This window comes from Phoca vitulina, unplaced genomic scaffold (genome assembly GCF_004348235.1).
Source record: "Phoca vitulina isolate PV1807 unplaced genomic scaffold, GSC_HSeal_1.0 scaffold27, whole genome shotgun sequence".
Lineage (NCBI taxonomy): Eukaryota > Metazoa > Chordata > Mammalia > Carnivora > Phocidae > Phoca > Phoca vitulina.
Window position 1 is genome coordinate 20,962,448 of NW_022589730.1, and position 8,961 is coordinate 20,971,408.

The window sequence follows — 8,961 nt, forward strand, 5'->3', positions numbered from 1 at the left end:
AAAATGAGAACAATGACTCCAAATTTAGATATTTTGGTACTTTCGCACGAGTCCTTATGAAAATTGTCTGTGGAGAAGAGAAAAGAAAAGAAAAGAAAGAAAAGAAAGAAAAGAAAAGAAAAGAAAGAAAAAAAGAAAAGAAAAGAAGGAAAAGAAAAGAAAAAAGAAAAGAAAAAGAACTGATTAATTTGTAGGAAACAAACAAAAAAAAAGTAGTTTCTAGGAATACAAGGTGGTGTGTCTTTCCTACTATTAGGACAGGTAATTAAAAGTAATTGAATATGCCTTTCTCCTAAGACTCAGACATCAGTATTTCACTATACTGCAAATCAGTTCAGCGTTTTGTACCGCAGGACTGTGAAGCCAAAGACAGATCATAGGTTAGGCAGTGTTTTTCAAATTTTGAGTTTACAACTCACCTGGAGGATTTTGTTAAAATGCAAATTGTGATTCAGGGTCTGGGGTGAGGGCTGTTCTGTATCTGCTTTGTCCAGTACTGTAGCCGGCAGCCGCACGTGGCTACGGAGCACTTGATACGCGGCTGGTATGATGAAATTTTTAATTTAATTTGAACACCTGTAAGTGACTAGTTGCCTCTGTTTGGCACAGTGCGTGACTCGTCTATCAGGAAAAGTCAGACGACTGACACATCATTGACCGTCTTCAAGATCTTTCTGACATTTTCTATTTCTTTTTTCTTTTTCCTATTTTCTAGATAGTCGTCTGTTTTGATTATTTTTGATTATCTTGAATTTCCTGGTAGAATCTTTGAAAAGCATATGGTACTTTTTTTTTTTGGTTAAACCTGTATAGCTCTTGCTGAGCAAAGAAAAGTCAGTTAAGTATGACATTTTGTTGGCTTTTCCATCAGAGGTATACCCCGACAAAGCACAGGACCCGGAGCACATTAAAATGCTCAAGGAGAGCTGATACCCTACATTCACTCATGAAAAAAATCACTTCAGGTGGCAGATATTAGAATAAGGAGATTTATTTTTTAATATATTTTATTTCTCCATTTAAATCAAAAGATTCTTTATGCCTCTGTCTTCAATTAAAAGGAGAGTGCAAGATACTTTGAAAAATACTGAAGTTAGCAAATAACGATCAGTGGGTAAATCATCTAATTAATGTTTACTCTGAATAAACATAAAGGCCATTCCTTCCAGTGATTTATCCTGAAAAATAAATCTTCCCTAGGGGCATAAACAAAATCTGTCAACTTAGTGCATTAAAATAGGCTCTGGTTGAGTTGACAATACTCCCATAAAATTTTCAGATGATTATTATTAATACATATTTACATAGTATTTATTATGTGACAGGCACTGTTCTAAGTGATTTTAACCAATATTTATCGAACCCTCATGACAATTCTTTTAGGTATTAGCATCTTTCCCATTTTATAGATGAGGAAACTGGAGAAGTGGAGTAATTTGTTGAAGGTCAAATGGCTAACACGTAGGAAGCAGGTGTGAGACTTGGCCGAGCCCATGTTCTAAATCCCTGTGCCAGGCTGGGTGACTAGTTCGGTATTGGTTTAGGATTAAAGGATAGGCTTGCTCCTGTTAGGCTTTGTATTTTCAGAATATTTCCAGAAGCACTAATTCATTAGCAGCCTTTAAAAGATAAAAGCATTTTTATTTCTGTTTTTCCTTATGGTCAAACAATTGAATTTTCTATTTGAATATGGAAAGACTCTGGAATTTAATTCCCAGCTCTGCCTTATAGAACTTGTGTCGTTTGGGACAAAATTCTTCATCTCTAAACTCTGATTTTCTCACCCCTCAGTGTGGTCAATCATAAAGCCTACTTCACAATGCTTTTGTTAGAATAAAATGAGAAATATATAATCCACACCAAACACCTTGATTAAAATGTTATCAAGTCCCCAGGAAATGTTAAAGTAAGTAGAAATTTAAATAAAACTTATGTCAGTAAGTGGTATTGATTGAGCCTGGCTCCATATAATAAAATCAAATATAAAAATTGCCTATAAATTTGATGAAATTTAAACATTTTAATCACACCTGTGCACTAAGGTGGAACATTTTACAAAACCTCTCTATTTGGGAAATAGAAAGAAATTAATGTGGGAGCCTGGGTGGCTCAGTCAGTTAAGCATCCAACTCGGTTTCAGCTCAGGTCATGATCTCAGGGTTGTAAGATCAAGTCTGACGTCACTCAGTGGGGAGTCTGCTTGAGATTCTGTCTCTCCCTCTCCCTCTCTCCCCCCACTCTCAAAAAATAAAATAAAAAAAATGGATAAATTGCTTAGTTTCTCCAGCCCATATATGGATGTTATATAATGTTTAAGTTGTAGTCCTAATTTTTATTTGTGTTTAATTGATACATTTTAATGGAGATTCGGATAAAAATGGGTTCAGTATCATACAGGTTTATCATATTCATTCTTTTTAAAAACATTTAGCACCTTTGACATCAAAATGTTACTATGAACAATTGTGCCTACAAAATAAATCATGTGTTTGAGGGATATTTGGTACAAGTATCTCAATTGATTACATATATAGTTAATTTTCAAGGTAAGCTTTCTTCTTCTTTTTTTTTTTTAAAGATTTTGTTTATTTATTTGACAGAGATACAGCGAGAGAGGGAACACAAGCAGGGGGAGTGGGAGAGGGAGAAGCAGGCTTCCCGCAGAGCAGGGAGCCAGATGCTGGGCTCCATCCCAGGACCCTGGAACCACGACCTGAGCCGAAGGCAGACATTTAACGACTGAGCCACCCAGGTGCCCCACCTTCTTTCTTTTCTTTGAAAGCTTAAGGTAAAGGTTGAGGTATGTATGGTTATAAGGTAACAGGATTTCTTCTATTTTTTAAAATATTATTTCACATGTGAATTACCTTTAGCTTTTAAAAGAGGTCACTTGGAAATTTTATATTTATTTCAACAGTGCTGCTAGGACCCTAAATATTTTTGAACTCCTTTTTTGAAACTTTCTTCCTATTCTTTGAAACATTCATAAAAGTTAACTATTATGTTCATTCTTCACCTATTTGAAAATAGACTTGAGTATTAGAGAGCACTCAAAGTCATTCAGAACCAAATCTATGGAATAAGGTGGGTGGTTAAAAATTCTGATTTTGATGACAAAAAGTAGAGTTGACATACAATTTTAATACACAATTACAAAGAAATGAGATGTTGCCAATACAACTAGGCTAATAATCCTAGTATCAACAAGAACTTGCTATAAGGTTCCAGGATTTTCCAGCCACTGTATTATGTACTTAATTCATACCCTTTTATTTACTCTTCACAGCAACTCACTATTATGTTTTGCATAATTCAGATGAAAATAATGAGACTCAAAGGCTTTCATAACATTCTCAAGGTCCCATAGCAAAAAGCAATATAAGATTTCAAATTTAGAATTATATAAATCTAAAACTCATGCTCTCTCCACTCCTTACATATTTCTCAAGTAATACTTTGCAAATGATTTAATCATCATGGGTAAGGGTAACATGAAGGAGCAAGTGCATAATCTATCCAGGTGATGAAATTAAGGGCAATATTTATTCAGATGACGTATTTGTAAAAATAAATTCTATTACTTTTAGGACACACTTCAATATTATGGTAATTTTACAAATTCAAGTGCAAATCATAAAGTACTGATTTTATCTAATATTATGTTGAGTCAAATATTTGTTCATCTAAGTGGAACTGGACTAGGAGCTATTGAACTGAATTAAATGTAATATATTTAAATATATATAGTTTGTGTAATGATTAAGTTAAATGAAAATCTTTGTAGAAACTTTAATATTTACTATTTCATTTATAATTGCAATGACTAAGGAAAGCAGTCTTTTAAACATGCTTTATTAAATGTGTATTTATTTTTATCATGCCCTTTTCTCTAAAATTCTTAACTACCTTTCTTAATAATACTAAAACCTACTGATTTCCCTTCTGCTTTTCTCAATGCTTATTCTCTAATCTTTTTTTTTCTCAGTTTGGCTCTTTAAAATGGATAATGCTTGGTTCTGGTATTGAACCATTTTTTCCTTTCTTATTCTTCTTGTTGTCAGATTCACCCAGGTACCCACATGGCACCTCAAAGTAGCTCAGCTTGCCTTAACCTTTAGCTCCTTTCTTCTCCAAACCTGCTCCGGAACAAACAGTTGCTTTCTCAGTGAGTGGTATTATCATACAGCAAATCATTCAGAATAAGAACAAACAAACAGGGGCACCTGGGTGGCTCAGTCGTTAAGCGTCTGCCTTCAGCTCAGGTCATGATCCCAGGGTCCTGGGATCGAGCCCCGCATCGGGCTCCCTGCTCGGCGGGAAGCCTGCTTCTCCCTCTCCCACTCTCCCTGCTTGTGTTCCCTCTCTCGCTGTGTCTCTCTCTGTCAAATAAATAAATAAAATCTTTAAAAAAAAAAAAGAAAAGAACAAACAAACAGAACAAACCCGAAAAGCCAAAACTCAGAGTGGTCTTTGATTTCTGATTTGGAAATCCCTGTGCAGCTCTCACCAGACCCAGCTCCATGTCCGTCATTTACCAGGGCAACGTTTCTTTTTGGCATTGCGTAGGTGGGGCAACTTTCTCTAGATACTATGTTTCAGCTCTCCACTGTGCAAGCAATAGGGGGAAAATTCTATCCACAGTATTGATAAAATAGAAAAGTTTCTCCCTTCAATGCTTTATTCTCCCCTACCTAAATGTCCCTGCCTGGTGTTTTCTCTTCTCTGTGCTCACTGTCATCTTGGCAAGCAATCTGATAAACCCATCCTTGTTATGCTATAATGATGATGATGATGCAGTTGATAATAATAACTTATAGCTAGCATGTTTGGAGTGGCTAACGTACACTAGTCATTTGCTGAGCACACTTGTATATAATCTTTAGCTTTATCAACTTCTCTGCCAAGCCAGTATCAATTCTTCACTGATTGAGATCAGGAGACAGAGGCTTAGAGAGGCCCAGTGACACGTCCAAGGCCACACAGATAATGGGGGGAAAGGCAGATTTTAGTCCATATCAAGAATATTCCAAAGCTGGTGCTCTTTTCCCTATCCCATGTTGGCTATGGCTAAATGCTAAATCTCTTCCAGAATCATTTCCATTTAAACAGAGAGCTTAAGGAAGCAGTGTCTTCAAGCCAATGAGAATATCTCTAAGGCCAGACTTTCAGACTACAAATTTAATTCACATTGTCCATGTTTGTCCATTCTCCCAGCAAGATGTCACTTTTTTGCTTTCCTCGTTTCCAAGAATTCTAAGATTTGTGCTGGCAGACAAGAGACCTAATGACTGGACTCCTTACAAACTTCCAGATCTCCATTACAATAAGCATCGTCATACTCCGTATGATCTGACTTGCCACCACATTGACTTGCTATGAAGTTTTTTTAAAAGATGCGATTATCAGAAAAATTTATTTGCAAATAGTTTAAAACAAATATGAGTTTATTTTCAGAAAATGTTTAGGCGTAGGCAGTGATATGGCTGGTTCGCAGGCTCACTACTTTCAGGAAGGGCCTGGGCTGTTTTCTGGTTCTCAATTCCCTTGATCCTTAGGGACCTGGATTTTCACCTCATGGTTGAAATAAACTTTTGCTGCTTCAGACATCAAACCTTCACTCAACTTAGGAAGAAGGGGGAAAGTAGGGCTCTAGCACATCTATTTTCTTTTATCAAAAACACAAAAGCTTTCCTAGAAACCCCCAGTAGAACTCCATGCCCATTTCTTTGGTTGGACTTGTGTCACGTGTCCGCCCCGTGCTGCTAAGAGATGCCAGGCAAGCAGGGTTGTTCTCTAGGGCTGTACACCTGGCTGTTGGACTCGACTCACCAGGTAGAAGTGGACAGTGGATCTGAGATGGGCAGCTCACGGCACCTGCCACACCCTGACAGGTGTTCACATTATCCTCTTATAACCCCAGGCATGAGTGATTACCCCGCACTCCCTCTCATCCTGGCAGAATCTTTGTCTTCGTCATATTTCTATTTTCATTAACTCTCACAAAACCTGGCCTTTTGTAAGTGCTTAATAATTTCTTGCTTATTGGATGCAAATGTGAACCTAAAAACGCTTTCATGTATTCTTCCCAAATCAGCCTTAAAAAAATAGCTTTGAATAGGAATTGAAAAAGAGAAGAAAGAATGAAAGGAAGCAGAAGGAGAGAGAGAAAATGGGGAGAAGAAATTAAGTACTTTAAGTTGCTAGCCATCCTGGAAAGAAAGAAATTAAAACTCCAGGCTAAAGAACTCTAGTTCAAAGAGAAAAAGGTCATCTTGACTTTGCAATCCTCAGGTTTCTGCCATGACTGTGGGAACAGGGGTCGCCCTCACTGTCCTTCGCTGGAGCACCTGCTGCACACTCAGTGTTGGGATGGGCACTGTGGGTCCTGTCAGGGTTCTTTCCTAAGCTTCATTCTGGAAGCATGCAAGAGATGGGAAGCTCTATGGTCAATTGTAACTTTTCCAGTGAGGAAGTATGCCAGTAAACTGTTTTATGTTTTCTTCCCCCCCGCCCAAAAAAACCCAAAAAGTTTGCCCGTTTCCCTCTCAATTTAATTTGTGCCATGCGTTTCAGGAAACAACTATCTAACGTAGTGCTCCTAAGGAAAAATAAATTTCTGGATGGAACCGGCGTAAATATCGAAAGTGAAGATTATTTTGGTTTTGCAGCTCAACTTCTCTCCGCCTTTGTTTTCTTGCTTTGTTCACAGGCGGTAACCAAGGCACTCTATATAATCCAGCGGAGTGTTTGAAAGCGTGAGGTGCCCAATGACAGGGTGGCCCAGGACAGGATTTGTATTTGTGCATCAGAGCGAGGCCACTGCCAGAACTTCAGGAGAGGTGGTGTCCTGGCCTGGCTAGTCCCTTGACCGCTCTGCCACAGTTTCAACAACCACTAAGCCCATTAGAGTGTAAATAGCAATATGATAAGTCTCCATTCAATGTATAGGGTTTTTATTGCAGGTGGTGGCAGCGAGGGATTTATCTAAGGTGGAATTCCCTAATGACCACAACCGGCCCCAGTATTCATGCCAATTTAAAGCCAGTGCTTACAAATTGCTAAATACTTGGAAACAAAATCAAGGAAGATTGATTCTTTGGTTATAAATTTAGTTAGTTCCTAGACACTAAATATATGGATTTTTTTTTTTTTAAATAGCCATATGGTTTAAACAAAATCAAGCAAGAAAATCCTCTCCCCGTAAATCACATAGTAGAGAAATGTCTTGGCTTGAATTATCTTCCTTAGGGCTTGATCAAATAGTGAGTTTCCAAGCCTATTGTTTTCAATAACAGTCTTTTCCTGCAAACTTCTATTTGAAATATTTATGCCAATGCTCTAGTGGTTTCTTTAATGGGGTTTCAACATTGAGAAGTGGGGAGTGAGTTCCGCAGATGGTGCCTGTATTTTGAGCTATGGTCTCTGAACAAAACCAGCTCATTCATTCTCTACTCATCCTGCCTTGAGAATTTCCTGCTTCTCTCATTACTAGCTATGGCAAAGCACACCTGTGGCCAGGCAACACTTGTTTCCCATTCAGGGCCCTCTGGGGAAAGAGTTTCCATTAAGCCGTGGCCCAAAAAAATGAAAGTTGGTTATTATTGAATCACAGTTAAGCTTCTCGCATAGCTACACACCTGCCCTAGAGTTAGGGGATCTCAGAATTTCAGGACTGGAAAAAAACCACGAGGCACACAAAATTACAAAATTGCCTCTTGAAAGAGACTCCTATTGAGAGTTTGGGAGCAATTTGCATTATGGAAACAAAAATACATCCATGGGTCTGGGATACCTCAATTCAAGGGCAAAAGAACTGTTCGACTTGACTAGGCAGAATTATCCTGCACCTGGATCCTAGCTTGTGCCTTTCATAGGTCAGCCGCTACGTAGAGGCCACATGGGACATTTATATTTTAAAGTTAAGATAAACTAAATGGATGGAAACATCAGAATATTACTCTCTAGAAATGCCTGTTGTCTCATTGGGAACAACTTACATTAAACTTCTCTCAGGCATGGAACAAATCTGACAGGTTTTAGCTCTAGCGTCTCACACATTCTTTAACGAATATTATTCAATGCCTGTTATATGTTAAGCCTGTCTAGTCACTGGGAACACAGCAGTTAACAAAAGAGACAACAATCCCTGTCCCATGGAATTTCCAGTCCAGTGAGAGAAGACAGATAAGAAACAAAATAAATAGTAAATCATGTAATGTATTAGAAGGTGAAGTGTACCTAGGTTAAAAAAAATACAGTAGTGGTAGAAAGGTAATTGCGGTTTTAAAAAAGGTGGTTCAGAAAGGCCTCCCTGAAAAGGTGAGATCTGAGCAGACTCAAGGAAGTGTGGGAGGGTGATAGCTGAGAGAAGGCCATTCCTGACTGTGTACAGATGGCAGAGGGCCTGCGGCGGGAGCATGCCCGCTCCTTTGAAGGAACAGCAAGGACACTTAATGTCCTGGAGTGTGGTTGGGAGAGAGAGTAGAGAGAGGTCAGGGAGGCTAAGGAGTCCGGATCACAGAGAGCCTTGTGGGCCACCGTAAGGTCTTGAATCTGTGCTCTCAGTGAGAAGCCTTGGGAAGGTTCTGAGCATAGGTGTGTTTTAAGAGTCACTCTGATTCTGTGAAAATAGACTGCAGGTGGATAAGAATGAAAGCAAGGAGACCAGGTAGGAGGCCATTGCAATAACACAGGTGAGAGGAGGTGATAGCTTGGAAAATGATAAGAAATCGTCAAATTTGGATACATTTTAAGGTGGACATAAGTAACTTTGCAGAGGCATTGAATTTGGGGACAGGTGAAGAGAAGAGTCAAAGAGGATTCTAAGATTTTGATCTTGACAATTGTACAAACTGTGTGTGTGTGTGGGGGGGGGGGCGCGCGTGCGTGCATGCGCGCCTAGGTGATTTCCAATACGGAGATGGGAATGAATACAGGTAGATCGGGTTTGTGGGAGAACCA